Below are 25,136 nucleotides of genomic sequence, written 5' to 3'. Positions count from 1 at the left end.
ATGATGGATTCAATCAACATCTGTGACTGGGGCTGAGTATCTGAAAAGTTTCAGATCTCCGTCCATCATCTCCTTGTGTTTGCTTTGTTTGCCCTAAGTTGGCAGGGTATGCAGAGACGTGGGTCCCTTGCTCACTTTGCCACTGGATTCAAGCTAGCTTGGCTGATGAAGGGTGTTATCCAGAAACCGGTCCCAGGGTGCTTGTTTCTGGTTCAGGGAAGACCTAACTTGTGGGTCTCTTCGTCAATTTGCCACTGGATTCAAGCTAGCCTGGCTGATGAAGTGCGTTACCCAGAAACCGGTCCCAGGATGCCTATTTCTGGTTCATGGAAGACTTGGCTTGGCAGTTCAGGCTGGACTGCTCCCATTAGGCACAGGGTCAAGACTAATTTGCATATAGCTGGGTGGTGAAGTGAGCTAAAGAAGGATGATGGATTCAACCCAGATATGTGACTGGGAGTGAATGTCTGATAAGTTGTAGCGCTACGTTCATCATCTCTTTGTGTTTGCTTTGTTCGCCCTAAGTTGGCAGGGTATGCCCAGACGTGGGTCCTTGCTCACTTTAGCACTGGATTCAAGCTAGGCTGGCTGATGAAGGGTGTTACCCAGAAACTGGTCCCAGGATGCTTGTTTCCAGTTCCGGTAAGACCTGGCTTGGCAGTACAGGCTGAACTGATCCCATGAGGCACAGGGTCAAGACTGATTTGCAAATAGCTGGGTCTGAACTGAGGTATTGAAGTGAGCTAAAAAATGATGATGGATTCAACCCAGATCTGTGACTGGGGGTGAGTGTTTGAAAAGTTTTAGCGGTCCGTCCATCCTCGCCTTGTGTTTGCTTTGACGGAAATATTGAAGCATGAAAATGTATGGTTTAAGATTAGCTTAAGACTGGTTGTTTTACATTAACCTACATTCAATAGTTGTGCATTTTGTATCCGGGGGGATCCAGCTTCCTGGTTCGTGAAAGGGAAGAAATACTGTGTGCCAGAAAGTGTCCCTTGTTGATGAGGGTTGTGAACCCAAAACCGGTCCCAGGATGCTTGTTTCCGGTCCAGGGAAGACATGTCTTGGCAGTTCGGGCTGGACTGTTCCCATGAGGCACAGGCTCAGACTGATTTACATATGGCCAGGTCTGAACTGGGGTGGTGGAGTGAGCTAAAGAATGATGATGGATGAAACCCAGATCAGTTGACTGGGGTTGAGTTTATGATTTGCTCAAACGCTCCGTCCATCATCCCCTTTGGTATCGCTTGGCCTGATTTCAACATCATATCCATGATGCCGACAAAGGCCAGCATTCTAGTTCTCCAGTGTGCACCTCGGCTGCACAGCACTTCCTGTTCCATCCTCCATTTTTAATGCAGCGAATTTGCACATACAGTGGCTGCTTTTTCAGTATTTCCTAACACTTTTTCAACTGCTCACCAAACTACTTATTACAAAAAAAACAGCTTATTATAACTTACATAGGTGAAACCTACTTTTTTGACTCTCCGCACTTTACCACTGTTATTCAAAGCTGAAGTGCTTGTGCTCGCACCCTAAAATGTGGTGGAATTGGCCTATACACAATTAGCACAATTAATTTGCTTGTGAGTCCCTGCATGTACCCCGGGCCTGTAAATTAAATGCTAATTGGCCTGCAATACCTATAGTGGCACTCACTTACATAGCCCTTAAACATGTCACAGTGTTGAACTGCCATTTGACCTGGCAAGATAAAATTCTTGCCAGGCCAAAACCTTCCATTTTAATACATATAAGTCACCCCTAGGGTAGGCCCTAACCAGCCCACAAGACAGTGTATTTAAAAAGTAGGACATGTACTTTTACGTTTTACATGTATTAGTAGTGAATACTCTTCAATACATTTGTCACCACTGCAAGGTCTACCTCTCCCTTATGATAACATTGGAGGTACCTTATGGCTTTTAGTATCTTTAACTTCCAAATGGGAACCAGTGACAGGTTCATGTTTGGTGTCTTTGGAATTGTAATGAAAAATACTCTCTTCTGGTAAAGTCAGATTTTAAATTACAATTTTGAAACTGCCACTTTTAGGAAGCTTGTATTTTCCTGCCTTAGCCATTTAGTGCCTATGGCCTGCTTCTGGGTCACATGACACACTTTGGGTTTGTGTATTCCTCCTGGGCAGCCACACACAATAGAGGGCTTAGATGGGTCTCAATAGTACATCACAGGCAGGATGGGAGGGCAGAGCTGGGGACAGCCCTACTTACATTTGATTAGGCTGTGTCCTGCCTCTATACAAAGGGCTGCCTCCCCCTGTACTTGGTCTCTAGCCAGGGCAGAGGAGGGAGAAATCCTAAGCACTTCAAACGGAAACCCCCTAGACGCTTCTCCCACTTCAAAAGAGGTATGCGGTTTAAATATTCGACCGCAGACTAATCAGTACACTTCTTAACCTGTGTAGAATCTGCAAGAAAGAAGGACTGCTATGTTGCTGAAAGTACTGCCACTCTGCATGATGGACTGCTGCCTTGCTGGACTACTGCCTTGCTGGACTGCAGCCTTTCTGGGTTGCTGCCCCACTGCCTGCTGTCCTCCTGCGTGAGTCAGAGATATTTGGACATGCACCTGAACCCAAGATTCCCAGAGTGACTCCAAACGCTAGTCTGTTGAACTCCTGCTCATAGCCATATGAACATAACAGGCTCCTAAGCACGGGACCCAGCACCCATACCCAGCTATAGCAAACCACTGACCCTGAAGTTGTACCCCTCAGATCCTGAGCCCTTGGTGTAGCCTCAGAGAGGCTGAATTCAAGTTTTTTTAGCTTTTAGTGATCGTGAATGGGCCAGCTGGTGCTTAAATCTTGTCACTCGTGCAGCCCACCAACGCAAAGATCCGTCAGTCTGACCCTTCGCGATACAGTATCCACTGCTTGCGGACAACACCATTGAGAAGAACCAGACCCAATATTCATGACAACAAAATGATCTTCATGCTACAGCAATACCATTCGTGACACCATTGCTGCTTTTCGTGCTACATGGAAGACGACACTCATTGCGGACCCCTCCACCACACGTGGGGATTTTTGCACTGGACTGAGAAGGTAAATTTTCAGCTGAACTAGCCTGGTCCCCGAATCTGACATCGCAGTTGACATGAACTTGTTACTTGCTCCCAATCATGCATGACCAGATAGCGCAAGTGGTATTTTGGGTTTTTTGGTGCTATTTCCACTTAAATCTTTAAAATTGCATATCTCCAGATCTACTGATTTACATTTTGATGAGTTTCACAAACACTTAACACATTGCCTCTGAGTAACGTTTGACTGCTCTGCGCCAAGCCTTCAGAGGTTTAAGCACAGATTTATTTTGGGTTTGCTTGTGGCTTCACCCTGACAAGGATTGTGGTTCCGACTTGAGTATGATTACCTCTCCCTCAACCAGTAATCCATTTCTTACCATTGCTTACCATCTATATAGTATATAACACACAGTGACAATCAACAAGGTTTGAGGTTCTCATCACATAGTCGACCGGACCATATTGAGAATCAAAAGCTTCTCTGGCAAAGATAATCCATCCAGCCCCATTCCTTACCTCCTCTTCCACCTCTCCTTTTGTCTTTCCTCACTCACTTTGCTATGTCCTTCTAAAGGACCATCTCTGCCAAAAGCAATTAACCTGGTGACCTGGAGAATGGCAGAAGTGCCAGCAGTGGTCCTCTGCTTTTAAAAACTGGCCTTCAAAGCCTCCAGTCTACCATGGACATGCTTATGAAATATATGGGAAGTCCAGCTGGATTAGATTGTGTAGTGGTGCAGGCATGAGAGTTAGTAGGTCATATAAGATTGACTTTTATCCTGCCTATCACCGGAAGCCAGTGAAATTCATTTACACAACTACTTGGATGTGTCTTTGTTTACTCAGGCTCTGGATCATTCTTGCTGCAGGTTTTGAAACCTTAAAAGCCTGACAATGAGTTTTTTAGGTACTCCTGCAAGGAGGCATTACATAGTCAATACATGCCATGACTAACTTCTCCTGATCTCCACAGAGAACACCCTTCATGTGTACCCATTAGCTAGCACAGCCACTAATTAGAGTTTGTTCATTGAAAATATTAGGACTTTTCTTTGTGATTATTGAACTTTTTAGTATTATTTCAAGCTCTGCAGTATTTCCACTGTGGAATGAGAGTGGATGTTATAGAAAGAGAAATGCAACATAGACTTTTCAGGCCAAGGAAGACTACTACCGGCCTCCTCATGATACTGGTGATCAAGGGCTTGAGATTTACCTTTGATAATTCACCTCTATTGTCAGTATGTTTCATTGTAACACACTTTACTCGTGTTTCTGCAGCTCCTGTTTGGACGCTGCAACATTTACCACCCTTTCTGTGAAAACCAGTTGTATTGTTATGAAATCAGTACTGATCCACTTTGCGCCATCTATGTTATGTTATGTGTCCCTTGTAAGGGCAGTGAATGACATTTCCTTAGCTTGTTGGTGTAGGAGAGTAGGATCTGCTTCCTATGGTTACCCCCACTTTTTGCTGTGTTTCACTGGTTTATCGACTTTAGTCTGGCTGTGGCCCTGCTAATCAGGACCACAGCCTAGCTGTTCTCTCTCTAAATTGGTTACCTGTACATTAGGTACACTCCAGATTGGTTACTGGTTTACCCTTGTGAGTCCTTAGTATATGGTACCTTAAGTACCAAGGGCATATTTACCCCAGAGGCCTACCAGGGACTGAAGCATGTATTATGCCACCCCTAGGAAGCCTTCCAAAATGGCACCACAGGTCTGCACTTGCAGCCTGTGTAAGGTGGTGTAAGCACCCCTGACTTAGATATAATATTCCTATATCTGCCTATATATATAGACACATATAAACCTATAAGTCACTCCTATGGCATGCCTTAACTATCCTGAAGGCAGAGTGCTTGGTTTTGTGTGAGAGGGTGCCCTAGCATAAGCTGAGCCCCTCTGCAGCTTTAAGAATCCCTTCCTTATAGCTGTTCTATGATATAGCCATACCATATACTCTTACGTGCATTATAATCCTCGCGGTTAATGCTAACTTTGGTTTGGCTTTATCAAAGCATGTCGTGTTTGGTGTCAAACACTTTGGAATACTATCCCCCCACCAGTTCTGGCAGTAGGGGTAGCATTCTACCCTTCTAGAAGGAGAAGACATGTACACACTGGTAAACCCGGTAGAAGTTTAAAAGAGCCTCAGTATCACAAAATGGATGCTGCTGCCACAGACAGGAGTCTGATCTCCTGCTGCTGGATGAAACTCCGACAGGGGAGGCCTGGACAATAGGTTTCCTGTCCAGGGAGGTGCCAGCACCTCCCCAAACAGGCTTTAGTGTATTTGGGCAGGGTGGGTTGCATTCAGTGAATACTTTACAGTCAGTGCCTGGGTAACTCAAGGTGTCCTAGACTGCAGGATACGGCGTCGCTCGGAGCAGGGACACGTACCCGTGTTTCCATGTCATTGTAACTGACAATTTTTGTGACTGTACTAAAGAGACAGACTTTTCTGCTTACATATGGAGTCTTTACTTTAAGAGAAGAAAAGCTTGGGAATTCATGAGCGACACGCACTAGTGTTTGTGATATGTGAAATGGAGGAGTCCTTTCCCCCGTCCGTGTATTTATTCATTTGGATTATTCAACGCAAAGGGAACGAATTTAGGCTAAAATATATGAATGGGATACTTCATATTTTCAAGACATTGAACTTTATATAACCAATATTGACGTGGATCAATAAATACATCGAGCAATCTTTTTCTGATGATGATGAAATAATTACTGAATGGACTATAGGATACTTTGATTTGTATGTGACTGTTTCTACTTCTACTTAAGGATAAGGATCAGGTACTTAAGCCCTGATGAAGTCATGGATGCATTTATTAGCATTTGACGAAACACGTATTGGCTGCGAGAAGTCTGGATGACATACAATAAATTATTTTGGATTGATTCAACCTATTGGACACTTGGAATTTGTGTTCCACAGCGACTTGATTGCACGCACTACTTTTTGTGTTGGAGATAAAGACTATCTAACTAATTCTGCACTACTGCTTACAATGTGAATGATGTGACTATGTTCTTGTAATTTATATTGTTGTAGAGCTCAGGCAGTAAAATGATGCCAGTACATTTCCCAGTTCATTCCGGTTGCTGGGGCACTCATCCCCGGCTCTGGTGTGAAACTGGACAAAGGGGAAGGGGTATAACCACCACCTCCTCAGGTCCTCCCATAGGTGGGACCCTAGAGTTAGTCCAACCCCTAAACTTGGTATAAGTATAGGAACCCAGTCACTAGGACTTTAGATTACCCTGGATGAAACTCTGAAACATAAATCTTGGACCTTCGACATTCCATATCGACTGGAAGACGGAAGACGGAAGAAATCTCCCTTGGGGTCAAGGAGTGACTCCCCTGTGCAAACAGGCACCAAAAATCATATTGCCAGTCGGCATTTTCTAGGCTCCCGCAAGATCCCGAAGAATCTGTGACACAGGACACATACTTTCAGGCATCTCCGAGGCTGACACAAGTCCCCAGTGAAGCTGAGACCTGTAGCTATCACGAGAGATGTGGGACCGGAATTCCTGGACATCCTGCACATTTGCTAGTGCATCAACTTCCCGAGCTTTCCCGAAGTTGTGCATTGGATTACTCGTAGTCCAATCTCTGAGCACCTTTTGCATTGAAGATTGTGGGCCTACACTCCACGAGTTTTCCGTGAGCCGCTTTCAGCATTTCAGCTTGAGGTGCCTTTGCGATCCCTGGTCCGTTGGCTAGTAAGTCCCCACGAAGGAATCTACTTTTTTTCTAGGGCTTTCCTCGTCGCTCCAGATGTGCCCTGATTCCCCTCCAAAGGGTGAGTCCCTCAGACCTTGCTCGTCTGCACTGAAGCCAATCTTGTCATCTTGCGTGGGTTGGTGTTGCCAACATTTGTTGGGTTCAATCCGGATACCGATGCGGCAGTACTCGACATCCAACGTGGGAAAGCTCAAATGCAGCTCCTGGTTGTCGTCAACACCTCCTGGACCTCGTGGCTAAAGAGTCAAGCTTCACCTACTTCACCTTAAAGCACCGGACATCGGCTGGCATCTTCTTGTCTCCATCCTGGTCACCGGCTAGTGACCCACACTCTGTCCCCTCTGCTTTCAGGCTCTTCAGATCTCCGATCCACCCTTGGATCTATCCGGACACTCTTCTCCTGGACTCCTGCAGCATTTCTTCACAGCTCTCCATTGGAATTGACAACGAAACCGACACGAAAAGATACCTATGCACCAGGCTTCCCTGGGTGAGGTAACACGAGTACTTCAGTGCTCACATGGGTATTGACTCTTGAAGTGTCCAGTACTGAAAGGGTTTTACCGTAGTCCACTCCGAAGTGTCCCTAAACTTTAACTTGGTAACTTTAACTTTCGCATAGAAGTCAAGGGTGATTTGCGGCTGTGTTTAGACACTGCACGCATCCCCTGTAGGTCTCCTGCATCCCTACCTTGGGTGGTCCTAACTTCTATCCCTCACGTGGTTCTTATACCACTTTCTTAGTATATGTTTTGTGTGGCTCCTAGGTCAAAAAGTATACTGTGCTAATTTACTGTGTGCTATTTAAGTTCTTGTATTGTATTTTTGCCTCTAGCCTCATAAAGAGACTAGATGGGTTGTGTTTAGAATAAATACATATATTTTATATACATACCTGGTGTGGTGCTCTTTCATTTGATCATTCAAGAGATTATAGACTGGTAAAACAAGCTGCTTTACATTCCTTCAAGACTTAGCCTGAAGGCTGCTCTCCACAGCTACCCCTAGGATAGCTTTCTATAAAGGTTGTCTAAACCTACCATCAATAAGGGTCGTTTGGACTGGTGCAAGGTGCCCACTAGAATAGTGGACATCATATGCCAGGCCAACATCTCACAGTTAGCACTTTAGTCTTTTGCCAGACTGGGATAAGCTATTTTGGACTTCCCTGACTCATGAAATTAACATTGAAGTGGCTAGTAAGATGAGACTTTCCTCTACAATTATGCTCAATACATGGTGTGCGTATTGCAAACATGCTACTTGTCTCTGAGGGTGCTCTGTGGGGGGAATCTGGTCTTGCAGCTCTCCTAACTCATGCCATCTAAGGCCGTTATTATCAGTTGTATTTAGTTACTGGACTAATACATGCAAGGAGAAAGTATTTTGTGCATTACCTACTACCTATATTGGCGCATACCAAAGTCTTCCTAGTGTAGTATTCAATCCCTTTGAAGTTGTTTTCATTGTGTCTGTGTTTTTTCCTAGCAGTCTGTCTGAGAATTCTGCAGGGCAATACCCTCCATAGTGCCTAACCATAATAGATATTTATTTGTGGTGAGCAGCTTTGAAGATAAAGCTGTGAGTAATATGAGGTAGATGAGCTGCCACATGTACGCCCTCTCAATTCAACAGGAGCCTAGAATTCAATCCCAGAGCGGAAGGATTGGCTGGGGGCACTCTAGGTCGGACTATATGCTGTGGAGAATCTGCCCTGTTGAGGTCTTCTTTTATTGCCTATGACTGAGTAGGGTTGTGATTCAAGATTGTGGCACACTTACGGGCTTATGTACATGCCCATTGCACTGCCTGTACGTCACTTTTATTGACGCACCGGCAGGACAATGGGTTTCTCCATACTTACAAGGCCATGTAAAGTCACCCTGCACGACTTTTCATGGCTTTGTAAATATGTTTCCCTTTCATGCATTACTCTGCATAAAAGGGGGGGGGGGTTCCATGGGTGTTGCTGTGAGTGTTCACACAGCAACATCCATGGAACATGACGCATTTCCTGATTTCCAATATTTTGTAAACCTAGGAATGCGTCAGAATCCTACTCCTCCTCAGGGGAGGCATAAGTAGGCGCAACAAGGCAAAATACTTTTTTTTTCTCCTCGTTTTTTTCTCTTTAAATGCTGCAGCATGCATGGAAAAGGAAAATGCATTTAATGATTGTTTTTATGCAGGAAGGTTTCCCTTCCTGTACAAAAACAATCATCTTCTCAGCGCAGGCACCCATGCAAAATCATGCAACGGTGTCTGAGCTGGTGTACGTCTGCCGTTTGTGCGCTAGCACAGGGGAGAAGGACAGGAATGCACTGTATCTTGTAGAGACGGCACATTCCTTGCCCTTTCATTTTGAGGCACGGCAGTGCAGCAGGAAAGCTTGCTGCGCTGCCGTGAGTCAAAATATTATAAATTAGGCCCTAAGGATGAAGAAGTTTGGATAGGGTGCAGATCTGTCTCTTTCACCTAGGATTATAGAGGGAAAAAAACTGTTCATGAAAAATGAGGTTGCAAGCTTCCTATACTGAATTGAAGTCCGCTGGCAATAGCCCACCTACAGCACACACACACACACACCCACACACACACACACACATACACACCCGCACGCACGCACACACACACACACACACGCACACACACACACACACACACACACATAACCTTTACTTAGCCTCAGGAAATCCACTTAAGACAAGCATCTCTAAAACCAGAGCACAGTTGGCCAATGTTCAGTCCGCTAGGCTCCTTAAAAGAAAAGTGTAGAACTTTCCCAGAGAAAAAATTATGGATGTGTGTCACATTTCTAGGAGAAAGGGAGACTGGGAGAGCTTGGACTAGAGAGAGATTTTTGAAAGGGAATTTGCGGTACTGTCATCATTTATAGGTACAAGCAATGTAAACAGAGTACCAGGAGTAGCGTCATTATGTTTCAGTCATTATTCTCACATTTTTATGTTGTGCAAATTATGAGAAAATATGGCAATTATGCAAGCACGACATTTTAGACAATTTGTGTGCTGCAGAGGACAGATTCTAACAGAAAATGGTTTGCGATAGTGCTTTTAGAGCAGGTATTGTGTTACAAAAGATACTTTCTCTGTGGACCTGTCAGCTTGCCGGTATTTCAAATTAATTTTTAAGCCAATGCATAACCCCATTTTCAATTTTCGATCGCTCTACCTCAAAGGGCATTTCAAGTAATTTACATGCAAGTCCTCATAATGTTCCTGACATTTTGCATAATTTGAAGGTGAAAGGGTATGAAATTTGGCACTCATTTAGTCTAGGTTAAAGCGATATGAAAGGGCAGTCATCATTTTAAACATCAGATGCAAAGCATAAGTACATCACTTTTCTTTCCACAGGAGTAGAAAAGTGGCATGAGTCATAGAAACAGAATATGACACCAATTAACGATCACTAACTCCTTCTATTGTGCAATTTTCCCAATACGTGTGGGTAACACATGCTCTCAAGCTTTATCGTTGTTTTCCTATTTGTACTCCTCACGCATTGGGAGTGAGGAAGGTTAACTTTTTTTAGACTTCAACTTTGTATTAGGTCGACTGCATACCAACACAAAAGACTTTGAATAGTTAACTTGGAGATTTAGGTCTTTCATAAACGCCAGGAATAAGTCAAGGAGAGTCTGGGACCAATTGACTGTGCGGGCAATCAGACCCACATTGTCCATGTATAATAAGATAGGGATAGGCTTATTCCCCAGGATTGAGAAACTGGCCGCGTCCCACTAACTGTTTTGCCGCTGTTCTTCCGGGTGTGCTAACAGGTGAGGGCGTAGTACGGTGAGGTCAGTGGGAGGGGATTGGCGAATCGGCGGCGCTGCAGGCGAGCGAGCTCCCGGCGGGGTGATTGCTACCGAGGACGCACTGCGTTTTCGAGTCAGGTCGGAGCTGGCGAAACCGGGAGAGGGATTTCAGCGAGTTGCGGATAACGGTAAGACGGCGGCCATCGGGAGGGGGGCTGAGAGGTCTGGGTTGGAGGGAAGAGGTTTAAGGGATAAGGTCTACCCACCGCCACAGAGGGGTGTGGTCAATTGCCGGCGGTCCCTGCGGGTCCTGCTGGGCGGCTGTCTCGAGACCCGACTGTGCCTCCCGGCCTGCCATTCAGCCCTCTCCCTATTTCACTCCTAGATGTGTAAGCCACTGCTCGGTCCCCACAAGCTGTATCCTCTGTATCTCCTGGTCACCTGTCTGAACCTTCCTGAGACCCACTTCGGGTTCCCGCAGGTCCCTTGGGGGAGTTCTGGCTTGCAGCGCTGCCAAGCGTCTTTTTCCCTGCACTACTAAGCCTGCTGGCCCAACCTGGCGGGCGTGCGGACGTCTCAGTGGCTCTACTAGCTCTGGGGCTGCTCCCTTCGCCTCTCTCCTCCGTGTCCTGCCTAGTTGCAGCCGCGCTATCTCGCCTCCCTGGGCTCTGCCAGGCTGAGTGGTTGAGGCCCACCTAAGAGGGAGTTCTCCCTGTTGGGTTGAGGAGTTCTCAGTGGTGGGGCCGAGATTTGGACTCGAGCTTGGGTCTGGGCTCAGGCGGTGTGGGGTGTCGGCTGTCACGGGCAGGAAGGTCAGGAGTAGGGGTTAAAGTGCGGGGGGGTGCCAAAAAACAAAAAAAGGTACACAGACAGCGACAGGCAATGACAAAAAAGTACCGGCTAACCTACAACTGTAATCAGCAGTGCTTTATTTTACACCGCCCTATCCCTCCTAGCACCTTATCAACCGGCCTCGCTGAAGCTGCTGAAGCCCACTGAAGCTGGGACAAGTCAGCAAACAACCTATGAGCACAGATGAGCACAGATTTTAAACCAAACAGCTTCTAGACATACTGGACCCATCATACTAGATCCATCAGATTCATCGCAAACCCTCACAGTTCACAATCGGTCCCGGAGCGCCACACTAGTGCTGGACTTCACTCCAGTGGCTCCAGCTACTTCTGCAGCACCAGTTCCCGTTAGCAGTTAAAGTCAAGAGATCTGGGAGAGTAAGAAAGACTTTACTGGCACCCAAACGGAGGAAATCAAAGCAACTGGTATCGACCAAGGACCTCCATTTGAACAGCCCGGGCACTCACAAGTCCACCCGGGCTAGCAATGAAATGTTAACAGCGGAAAGATCTCCACCAAAAGGCTTTGGCAATCTTAGCCAAAAAATCATGACCATGGAAAAGCCATGGAAAAGCCACCCGACAGAAAAACCTCGAATTTTTTGGATTACTTAAAAAAAAACCACAATCGTCTAATAATCTCTGGCAGTTCCAGACCCAAGAGACAACCGGGTGTAAAGCCTCGCCCAGGCAGCCCAAAACAAGTACACTTCTTCAACAATCACTATTCCCACAACATTGGCAAATTGAATCCAAAAAGATAGCCCATCCTGCAGAGGTATTTATCTTCGGATCGCCACCGAACAAATCATGCCGGAAGGTCTGGGGGGCGCAAGTCTCGTATCGCCCACTACAACCAACCAGACCTGCAATCAGCACAGGAATCCGGCCAGCAACTATCCCCCACTGCTGCGGACATCCAAGGAGTTCGTCTGTTGCAAACATTCCCAATGAGCCTACGGGATGAGCTGAGCCCTCCCACAGCACAAAACCGGAAATCGGAATCACAGGCAAAACCTCCTGGTCAAGACTCAGCCGTCTCAAAAGAAGCCCCAACGGCTCCTCATCAACAGCAAACTCTCGCTCAAATCCATGTTCAAAGTACCCATTCGAGTAATAACCCTCTCCAAACATCCCACTCACCTCAAACAATAAACACACCTAAGGACCAATTGACTGCGTCAAGTCCAATGCATATAGCTTTTTCGCCACCAGTAGCAACAACAACATCATCGTCACAAAAGTCGCTCAACAAAGTTGACCCAAGCGACCAGCTTTTGGCGGACCTGTCATTCTTCTTTAAAAACACTGAAAATCCTACCAAGGTCACGTCAACCATGTCAAACACCACCTCTAACACCATCCAAGAAGACCCCATAGCTATCAGCGTCTGGCCTCAACTTCTCCAAACATTCCAACAAACTGTCATGGCATTAAACTATCACTCGGACAAACTGGATGTGCAAGTCGATCTACTAAACACTCTGGCAGTGTTCACGCCAGGGATTGATAACAAACTTGATCAATTAAACAACTTAATTCTTGGAGCACAGGCGTCGACAAAGCTCATACAGTCGGTATGCTGCTGTTCTCCAATCATTGATTCACTCTCTTCGCTTCCTGACTTCCTAACTAGTGTTATAAAGGAAGTTAGGATGCTGAAAGGCGGTAACCCAAGTATAACTTCCTGTCTGTTATCAAAAAACCCATCAGACACGTCTCAAGATCCAGCTATTTTACAGTCCGCAATAAATAAAGGCATCAAGCCAAACGAGGGTACAGCCCTCGGCTCAAAATGGCTGAATGAACAGTCAAAATCCGGCCATCCACAATTAGACCTGGCCAAAGCTGCACCGGGAAACGCCGAGATTTCGCACAGGTGTATTATGAGTACTGACCATCCACCGACAGGTCTAACAACCAGCCCTGTGTCCCCGGCTCCTCCTACTGTGGAAGATCTGCCAGCGTTTGAACCCCAACTCAGTAAAAGAGAACGTAAGCGCCAGCGCAAACAGAGAAATAAAGCAAGGGCAAAAACAACTGCTGCCCACCCGGAATACTACCCCCTCTTTGCAATGGCATCCAACAAACAGGCTCCCAATGAAACAAATGCACTTTCACCTCCAGGAAACTCTGGAGTGTCCAAATCAGAAGGAGACAAACCTGTAACAGTGACTGAATTGATCGCGGGGTGACTACATGAGGCAAGAGAACCAGTAGTGCGAATTGCAAAAAAGAGCTAGGCCCTGTGGAAGAAAAGACAATCACGAAAACACCAGGACCCACAGAGACCCAGGCGGAATTGAAACCTGTGCATGGCCCATTCTCACTAAAGATTGACAGCACAATGACAGAGCTGAAATTGACTAAAACAATTTACAATCATAAAACAGTTTCGCCCACAAAGCGTCGGCCCACATGGAAGGCCCGCCTTAGTGTAACGCAACAGGACCAAGAATTGGACGAAGGTCTGTCAACTATTAAACCCAATAAGATGGCTTCAAGTCAAAAACACACAGAATCCTCAAAAGACTCGTCACATTCTTACATATTACTAGCACCCGAATACAAATCAAAGGGTCGCCAAGACATTCTTAACAGATCGAACATTATAAAACTGGTAAATGGTATCCCCGGATTTCCTGGTCTAATATTAGATGATATTGAATCCATTGAATTTCTCCCACCAAGAGGAACCCAACCATCGGAGGTAACGCTAGTGACATTTAAATCGGCCACCTGGGCAGGCACGCTCATGACCCACAAAGCCACCTTAAGGGAATGGGGCATCCGAGCGTACCCATATCTCATTCCAGGCTACCCCACCGCCTTATTAAATCAGCCAACACCACCGCAAAAAACTGGAATTACAAGATTGAAAGACCACCAGAAAACATATTCAATCTTAAAAAACGCGTCGGGCCCGAGGAAGACCGTAATACTCTTCCCACAGTGGTCACCAACATTGACACCAGCCAAGGATGGGATTGGCTTCCAGCCACTTTATCGACCAAAAGCTTAGAATGACCACCCGAACCAGAGGTAGTGGTCCTTGGCTTCAAACGCTTGGTAATGTCACCTCCCCCAGAAGCAGTATTAAATACACAAGCGGACTCCACCGTCACAATATGTTCCTGGAATATAAGCGGCCTTCAGCAAAAATTAAGAACTCCAACACCTTTTCCTTCCTGTGTGAACACTCAGTAATAGCCCTGCAGGAAACTTGGGCCACACAAGGGTGCCCAGTCATCGGGTTCATCGAGTTATGGAATCCAGCACTTAGGGACAGCCGCTTCGGTCACCCCAAAGGTGGCCTGTCAATATATATATCAAACACCCTAAAAGGCCCAATTTCACGACTGCCCCTTGATGAAGATTGGCTACTGGGGGTTAAAAGCAATGCTTGTCGGAAGAAGAGCCCACTGATCCTTTTAAATGTATATATCAACCCTAGTACTCGTACAAAAAAAGAGCATTTGACACGCCTAACGGAAATCATGAATGACATAGCTGCGGAACATCGGAACTCAGACTGTATAGTTACGGGGGACTTTAACACCTACCTATTCCAAGGGAATGCAACAGACACTGATGGGCCCTTCCTACTTTCAATCATCGAGGCTATAACACAAACCAAACCACCCACCCAAACTCAAAGTGGATTGGGTGAACTTTGTGTGATTAAATTTTATAGTGCAGGTTACCTTGTCATTAACGGCAGAACAGCAGGTGACACCCCGCCAAACTGGTCCTGGACAAACGGTACAAAGTATTCCTACTTGGATTATACCATCTGCAATGCCGCCCTGCTCCACTGTTTAACCAACTTCCGAATTAACCCAAGAACTGAAAGTGACCACAGGCCCAGGTTATTTCCTTTAACATAAACCCGATGAAACACAAAACTGCGCCTTAAGTGGTCTGAAGAAATTAGCTCGAATATCCTCCAAGCAAGTGAGGACATCATAAGAATGGGAATCGAGCAAGAGGCAATTCCGACTGTAACCTGGACAATGCTCAGTTCCCACCTAACTGATCTTTTTCCAGCAAAGCATCATGTCGAAAGGGTAACACAGATGCGTCCGTTTACAATCTCACAGCAGACCAAGTCACTTAAGAAAGCCAAAAACGCAGCCCTGCAGGCACTGGCAAAATCCCCGGGGAATAGTGAATGTACAACTCACTATCAAACCACTCAAAGATCCTTCAAGCTGGCGATCAAAAAAGACAAAAGGTCACATGAAAACCAACTTTGGTGTAAACAGGTGTGGGAGAGTAAGCAAAAAAACTCTAGAAAATTTGGGGCTCTTATCAATCACTTCTATTCTAGTAATTCGAGCGTTGGATCTGCAAACATCCAGGAATCAGACTGGGTAAGATACCTATCTGACCATTTCAAGTCTCCAGAACACCCAGATCCCAAAGGAAGCAACTCTTCAAATGAGATTAACCATGGGCCTGCACCACACGGAGTCTACCCGCTGACTGTTTACATCCCGCCGACATGGACCTCGAAGTGACACAAGAGAGAGTAGCTACTGCAATGTCAAAAGCAAGATCTGATGGGGCTCCGGGCCCAAATGGCCTGCCACAGAGCCTGTTTAAATTTGACATTGCCTTCTGGTCTGGAATACTAACTAATTTCTTCAACTACGCACTGAGAACAGCAACAATTCCGGAATCATGGCGGGGCGCTATAATCCATCCAATTTATAAATCAGGATCACATGCCCAACCGAATAACTACAGACTTATTGCCCTCCTGGACATTGAAGCCAAGCATTATGCGAGCCTCCTACTGGAGGATCTAAGGTTATGGGCAAAGGACCATAATCTGTTGTCAATGAATCAAACAGGGTTTGTTGCAAATTCAGGGACCAGCACTAACTTGCTAGCAATTTCAACTATAGTCGACAAGGCCCTATTAACATCTAGGTTGGTGTTTTGTTGCTTTGTCGACTTCAAAACAACATTTGATAGAGTACCCAGGGAGGCTCTATGGGTAAAATTAAGGAAGTGGGGGATTCCAGAGAATCTATTACAGGCAATCATCCAACTCCATTCACAAACATGGGTTCGGGTGAAGCTAGGGTCCGGCACACCTCTCTCACGGAAAATAATGACAACTAGAGGCGTGAAGCAGGGATGTGTATTGGCCCCCCCTTCTTTTCAACCTGTTTATAGCAGATCTGTTGGCGACCCTGGATGGCACCAACAGCCATTCTCCAAAAATCGGTGGCGCTGGTCTAAGCAACCTTTTGTACGCCGACGACCTTGTCCTTTTTAGCCTCACTAAGGTGGGTCTACAAAGGCTCCTTGATAAACTGCATGATTACACGACTATTAACCAATTAGAGGTTAACCTAAAAAAAAATGCAAGTCGTCCCTTTTGGTAAGAAACGACATACAGGTGGTGGTTGGTCTTTCAACAACATAAGCCTCGTAACGGGCCAGTCGTATAAATATCTAGGCGTCCATTTGGATTCTAAATATAATTTTAGAAAGCAGCGTAATGAGATTGCAGTCAAAGCAACAACTCTTGCGGTATCACTAGGCAAGCTTGCAAAAAATCTCTCAGGCCCAACTCTATCGCCCCTTTTGGAGGTGATGAGAGCAAAAATTGGCCCTACTCTATCGTATGGTATAGAGCTATTTAGGGGGAAAATGAATACAGCCCTGAACCAGCACACAACCTAAATTTACAAAAAGGTTCTCCAGCTGCCAAAATCTGCATCTGCTGCACAGATAAGACTGGAGATGGGGCTGATAAACTACGATGCCTCCAACATCGGGGCATATCTTAATTTCTGTCACAAATTAAGACAAGCGGACCCCAACACATTAGAATCCCTGGTCTGGCAGGAAATAACCCGGAATAACCCAGGTGGAACATCCGGCCGTCTCTTTAAAGAAGCCATCCAGCAAATGTCTGCGAGTGACTTGTGGGCCCTGAATCCCAGTCAGATAGCATTTAAAATAGGGATCAAAAAGGGTGTGAGAATGACATCAAGTATCACCGACAAATCATTCTTCTTAAAATGTAGTCATGCCTGGGCCCTTGTAAACTCTTATAGACGGCTAGCCCCCGCCTCCTATTTGGCCTGCACATATTCACTCCATCTAAAACGCAGCCTTATCGCCATTAGAATGGGCGACTGGCGATTCCTGAAAGATCTACCCCCCTGGCGACGCACCACGGAAGATTTGACATGTAGAGGGTGTGGCAAAATACTTTGTTAAACATAAGACTCACAAACTTTATTCTGCATGCATATCATAACTTCAATCAAAAGAGGCCCTGCTAAAGTCTCCCTTCCACCTGCCAACTCTTACGGAGGCTAAAATAAAATGAGCTGTAGCTTCAGGAATGTCGGTTACCTCCTAAAAGCTGGATATCATCAATGCCGAGTATAATACAAAAGGGTGGAAGAGACGACTTTTTTCATTGTACATCATGCTTCAATCTATTCTATTCTATCTATAGAGGCTTAAGAGAAGACACTTCCTGTTTTTATAATGACTGCTAAATGACCATGCTTTTACTCTTCACTGATTTTTATCTTATTTATGGATACACAATGTGAATTTTGTAACTTGCTTTTAAAGATATATGTGCTATATCTAATAAAGATAATTGATTTGATTTTGATTTGCTAATTCCCCACAAAAAGCACTACCTTCATGTTTTCCATCAAAAGGTATTTATCCCATGCCCGTATAGAGGGAAGAGAATGGGGATTAGGATGTACCCCTGCCTGGCACCCCGTGTGGACTTAATGTGAGGGGAACATTCGCCCAATGGGCCATAGCGCACCTTTTCTGTCCGGTCTTGTTGTAGGCGGCATATGAGTGTTAAACGTTCCAGCTCTACTCCCATCTCACCCATTAGGTTCCACAACTTGTCCCAATTTACAAGGTCAAATGCACTTGATATATCAATCAAAAGCAAGTGCACCGATTCATTTTTAGCTTTTGTGTACTTCCCCACGATTAGGTAGAGATTTAAGGATTGTTCGATTGTGCCTATGCCTGGTCTAAAACCATATTGGGCGTCAGATAGAAAACCCCTTGCCAAGCCTTAAACACCCCATTTATTACATGTAAGTTACCCCTAAGGTAGGCCCTGGGTAGCCCATAGGGCTGGGTGTTGTAACTAAAAGATAGTACATGTATTTTAAGTTTGCATGTCCTGGTAGTGACAAACATCCAAATGCATTTTTCACTACTGTGAGGACTACTCTTCTCATAAATTAACACTGGGAATTCCCTATTACACTTTTAAGCTGTAATTCCTAATTGAGAAGGACTAGCTATTCAATGTTTTATATCTTTCGAATGGTATTGACAAATCCTCTTTACTGGTAAAATTGGATTTAACATTACTATTCTAGTAATGTCACTCTTAGAAAGTGTGTATAACAAGAGAAGAATTCTAGCATCTAGCACATGTGCACTCAATTATACTAGTTAAACACAATATACTTGTCTACCGAAGTTTACAAATGGAGTGTGCACCCTGCAGGAGGCTCTGCCAGCCACCTAGTTACAACAGTAAACAGAATCAGCCTGGATGGATATCCAGGAACTCAAGATGCACTACTATGATGTCACTTAGGTTCCAAGTGTCTAGTAATCAGAATGTATTTTTTAAAGGAATCTACAATCTTAAACGACTAATCAATGAATCAATAGTTTTAACTTGAGTTCTCAATCATGTAGTGATAATTAACAAACAAAATAAGTATCCAAACTCTGCTTTATTCAGTGCACAGTAAGTTTTCCAAAATAAACAAGAAAAGGTGCTTGATGCAGCATGACGAATCAGATAACAGTAATTAGAACCTTTCCCAATGCATTTCGGGCAGGGTCTTGCCCTTCGTCAGGGGAATCTACAATAACAATGATAATAATGACTATAAGAATAACTGATAAGTAATACAAAACATTCATCATATTGTAACTCCGCTCATACAGAGGAATAGACAAGGCTCTGAGAATGACGTAAGGGATTCCGTTTTAAGTGAAGAAGAGAAGCAAAAATGAAGAACAAAGTTATTAACCGTGCTTAAGTGCCCACACATCAAACACTTCGTGGTGTAAGAAAAGAATGTCAGATAGATCACTAATACCACATAACCCACATCGGTGATGCTAGGACGATAGTGCAAAAATACAAGCTCAATATTGTGTGCACTAGTAGAGAAAATAACTAACCAACCTTATCTCAAAGGGTAACTCATCCGCACAATGTGTAGGCGTGAATTGGTAGGGAGCCGGAAATGGCTGAAAAGTTAAATCAATACCACAAAAATAAAAAAATGAAAGATTGGCTAGCTAGTCTGGTGTGTGGCTTAAAAACAGACCAAGAATTACCTTAATAAAGTCTGTTACCGAAGTCAGTAAGCTATCAACAACCGACAAACTAAGAACCTTGCAAGATTTCCATTGCCTTTAGGTCAATGTCAGCCTACTTATTAGGATTTATAATTATGAATCTGTTCTAATATTAATTGAAATTTAGCCTGCTCAACTACAGGACTTATTACGTGCTCCCTTATGTGCAGTACCTAGACACCTTATAACATATAACAGGTCCATGGAACCTCTTTCTGAGGACTCATTGGCAGTCATGCTCTTCCCTGATTATAGATTGGTGGCCCAAAACCACAGAGTCTCCATCCTCAGCATCAAAAGGGAAGTCTGCAACTAGGGCCTCAAGTATGCCCTCTTTTTCCCTTTAAACTGTGCACTGTAGTGGAGGATCTAACTCATTACTTTGAAGACCCCAAGGAGACCAAGGCCAAGCTAGAGGAGCAATGAGGATGATCGAGCCCTGGGGGGGCAGTGCCCTCCCTCTTTCTTCCCGGCATGGGACCTATTCATTTCATTTCAAGAATCTTTATTTCGGCATGGATGCCATAAAAGAAACAATTCCAATACATACAACAAAAACATATTAAAAACTGTACAGCGTGGAACATAAAACCATTGTTAGGAACAATTCATTTATATAGGAGACAATTGTAAACAACAGCATTCTGATTCTGCAGTTGGTCCCTCATTAATAAATTGAAAGGGAATTTTGGCATTTCTAGCTATTTACAATCGATAGCCCAATTTTTTTCTTTGGAAAAAGATAGAATGCAAAAATCTACTGACACTAAATGTTATGGGTTGGCTTTTGTTGGTAGAAAGGATTCTCAGAGCCTGAGTACATGATCTCACACCTAACACTAGGCATATTGGTTTGATCCATCTTTTCCTGGCCTTGGCATATAGTGGGCAGAAAAAGAGGATATGTTGCTCGTTTTCTTTTTGGTGACTTCCACACATGGGGCAGAATTCATCTACCACTTGATTTAGGGTATTTGTACCACCAGTCCAACGAGCCAATGTTGAGCCTATTTGGAGGTTGCCATATCTAAATTTTAAAAATAGTGTTTTTGCAAGCGGTGGTTCTATTTCATCCAAAAAGGTCTCAACGATTGGTTTGTCTTTAAAGGTGAGGAACTTTGTTACTAGTGTTCCACTAGATGAAACACTTGTGGTCATGTCTATGATATATGACCAAAAAGCCCTTTTTGCTATTTTTTTTGAGTTAGGTGGTAATAGGTCCGGGTTTTCCCAGTAATGTTTCAGGCCTAAATTATGAAGCCAGGTTTTTACATGTTTGAACCACGGTATCACTTTGTAGTTATCAAGCTCCATAATTTCTTTGAGGCCATTTCTATAGTCTTGTAGTTCTGGTACCTGCCATAGCCTTATCCATAGCAGCAGAGGGCGTAAAATAATATGGTGGTCCGTTCTTCGAAAATGTAGGTCCAGTTGAAGAGGCACCATGGGGGTACTTCTAGGAACCCTGACCAGACTTCTCAGAAAGTTGTTATCTAGGACACTAAAAGTGCCTTTCAAATTTCTGAGCCATAAAGTACTGCTGGCTGGACTTTAAATTTAAAAAGTTCAACCGCAGGAGACACGGCTTTACTGGTACTCAGACTTTGTTCCCTGAGAATCGGTTTTGCATTCTGGTGAAATGTCATCTTACTTTTTTCCAATTGAGCCTTCCAAGAAAATTTGGAATCCAGTGTCACCCCTAAATAAGCAAAATAAGGAACCGATTCTAGTTTTAAACCATTAAGGGTTAAACAGCCTTTATCTATTTTAGTTGGGTTTAGGGCCATACACTTAGTCTTTTTCCCATTTATCTCCAATCCTTTCATGCTACAATACTCGCTGAAGGAATTTAGGAGAGCTTGGAGACCTTTTTTTGTCTGGGAAATCAGAATAGTGTTGTCAGCAAATAATAGGGAAGTTACCTTTTCTCCATTGAGCTTGGGGGAATCGTTTTTACATCCCTCTAAATGTGATGGAATATCATTCACGAAAAGGGAAAAGAGTGTGGGGGCCAGGACACACCCCTGTCGCACACCACGCTCTATAGGAATTTTTGGGGTTAGTTCTCCTTTTGGGCCCCAGCGAATTCTCGCAAAGTTGTTTCTATGGAGCTCTTTAATTTGCACTATTAGGGTGGTTGGCATCCCTGCTACACTCAATGCTTCCCATAGTAATTTGCGCGGCACTAAGTCGAATGCTGCCCTTAGATCGACAAACGCAACATATAGTTGGCCCTTTTTGATCTTAACATATTTCCAATACAGGCAACAGAATCGGAAAATTTGATCTATTGTGCTTACTTTGGGTCTGAATCCCGCTTGGTATCTAGTCAGAATTGCCTTATCGTCCAACCAGTCATTAACACGAAATAAAATATGTCGTGCATAAATTTTCTGGAGTATATCCATTAGGCTTATTGGCCGATAATTTGAGGGGTCCATCCTGTCTCCTTTTTAAAAAATTAAAACAATTTCAGCTCCCTTCCAACTCTCTGGGAAGTCTAGGTTTCGGGATAACTCATTGCACAGATAATTAATGTAGGGTGCCCATATTTTTGGATCATGTTTGTACAGGTCTCCCGGAATCTTGTCTAACCCAGGGGCTTTGCCAGGTTTAATTTGGCTTATTGCCAGTTCTGTCTCTCCTAGCGTAAAGTTCAGATATTCTATTGGAAGAGTATTGTTTAAGACTACCTATTCAGATTGCAATGATTCCAACTTTGGAAGAGGAAATCTAAGGCCAAAGTCCGAAGACTGTCCCTGAGCAACACCGACTTTGTCCCTAGAAGGGGGTCCTTGGGACTTCTCAACCGATTTGGATGGCTCATCTCCCCTGCATGGGAGACCACAAGTAACTGATCGAACAGCATATGAAATAATCTGACTACAACAGCCTATCTATTGAACACCATGAAAATCACTCCATTCTTACCCTCTAAAGACATAGGCCCCCTCTGCCTTCATAAAAGCTACTGCTAATCGCCGCCTTGTTGGGAAGACTTGGACCATCCGATGATCAGCACCTTTGGCCAGGCTGACTGCTCATCCCGGCCATAGGACTTCACCTCCGATGGTAACAGCCATCCCCTTCATGCGATTGCCATAATGCTGACTGCTGAAATTGGTTTTATCTGGGTACATTAAAATTCTAATATTGCTTGGTCAGATGGTATTTGGGCCTTATCCTGTGAGTTTTATGTGGTTTTGGAAATTGTTTGTTATGCATTTTACGCAGACTCCCTCCACCACACCAGAGTCAAAATCCCTTGGGATCCTCAGGTACCATTTCTTTACTCCTCATCATCAAGAATTACTCCCATTGCATTCCACCATGATACTCTATCTAAAATGCATAAGGAAAACATATATGGCATGGAATGAGAGGGGTCACATTTCTGGGGTCTGCTTTCAAATGGTTTATGATTCACTCCCAACTTAGAAATGCAGGGGCCTATGTGGCCTTTCTTCGGGAGATCCACTTATATAAGCTGGAGGGGGATATATTTCACCTATGCTGGTGCAGCAAGCTTTTTGTATGCAACAACCACAATCCCTGTCATTTGGTGATGCAACACATCCAACAATCACAGGACTTGGAGCATATTCCTTAGTGCCTGCCTAGTTTTCGGTGAAGAGATAATCTCTCCAAATAGATCTGTCAAGGGTAGGATCAAGCAGAGTGATGACATCACCCCAAAGACTGTCAATAATGCAACCTCCATCGAGTTCCACTCCAGAGCCAAGAGATGGGAAGGGTCATTAAGGTTCGGGCCATAAAAAGCACACATGAATCAAGTCATAGTTGGAGCATCTCATACCAGCCAAAACCCTTCTATCAGTACTATCCGTTCTGGATGACAACATCCCCAGACCTGGTCCTTTCCTCAAAAGTTTGGCTATTCCTTTACTACTTTTTCCTTTGTGTGTAAGTACTCTATGAGAGTGCTTATATTCAGTTGTCTTACTCGTGTAATTTTCCTTTCTCCTTCTTGTCACCTACCCCTCCTCTCTCCATGCTGCCTCTCTTATTCTCCCTCCCTCTGTATTGCTTACCTCCCACTAGGTACCTGCTTCACTGCTGCAGGTCGCGCTGCTGCTGTGCTCCGTAGCTCATTTTAAAAATTACCTCGTTTTTTATCTCTGTTAATTTTCTTTTATTTTCCCTTGGTTTTAGGCGTCTTGCCTGGGAGAGCGCTCTCGCCCTCTTACCTGCATTTAAAAAGTAGAAACCACCGCTGTTTGGCTGGTCCTGGGTCCTGGGGTGGCTGGGTGGTCGCCATCTTGCCTTGGGCTCACGTCTCTTGCCACGGGCGCCATCTTGGAGCGTCTCGCGCTCGTTGTGCTGACCGGTGCGCCTACTTAAGGCGGACTCGCTCTCCGGAACCTGATCAAGGTACCTGCTTCACTGCTGCAGGTCGCGCTGCTGCTGTGCTCCGTAGCTCATTTTAAAAATTACCTCGTTTTTTATCTCTGTTAATTTTCTTTTATTTTCCCTTGGTTTTAGGCGTCTTGCCTGGGAGAACGCTCTCGCCCTCTTACCTGCATTTAAAAGGTAGAAACCACCGCTGTTTGGCGGGTCCTGGGTCCTGGGGTGGCTGGGTGGTCGCCATCTTGCCTTGGGCTCGCGTCTCTGGCCACGGGCGCCATCTTGGAGCGCCTCGCGCTCGTTGTGCTGACCGGTGCGCCTACTTAAGGCGGACTCGCTCTCCGGAACCTGATCAAGGTACCTGCTTCACTGCTGCAGGTCGCGCTGCTGCTGTGCTACGTAGCTCATTTTAAAAATTACCTCGTTTTTTATCTCTGTTAATTTTCTTTTATTTTCCCTTGGTTTTAGGCGTCTTGCCTGGGAAAGCGCTCTCGCCCTCTTACCTGCATTTAAAAGGTAGAAACCACCGCTGTTTGGCGGGTCCTGGGTCCTGGGGTGGCTGGGTGGTCGCCATCTTGCTTTGGGCTCGCGTCTCTTGCCACGGGTGCCATCTTGGAGCATCTCGCGCTCGTTGTGCTGACCGGTGCGCCTACTTAAAGTCGTCCTCTCCCGCGCAGCGGGATCGCGCAGTGGGACGCCGTCGCTTAGCCGGAGTCGTGCCTGAGTCCTGCCCGTCTGCGCTCGTCCGCGTCGAGGTAGCGGGTGCGGGCTATGGACTCTGGCTTCCAGCCATTCTACCATCATGTGTAATACAACGACGTTCAGGTACAATCGTGCCGATCTCTTTTCCATCAGAGAGGGTATTTTGGCGTGCAGTCATGATCCGTTACCTCCTCTGTCGGGACCTTACGAC

The sequence above is a fragment of the Lissotriton helveticus genome, chromosome 3_1 (genome assembly GCF_964261635.1).
Source record: "Lissotriton helveticus chromosome 3_1, aLisHel1.1, whole genome shotgun sequence".
Taxonomy (NCBI): domain Eukaryota; kingdom Metazoa; phylum Chordata; class Amphibia; order Caudata; family Salamandridae; genus Lissotriton; species Lissotriton helveticus.
This window is presented reverse-complemented; position numbering follows the sequence as displayed.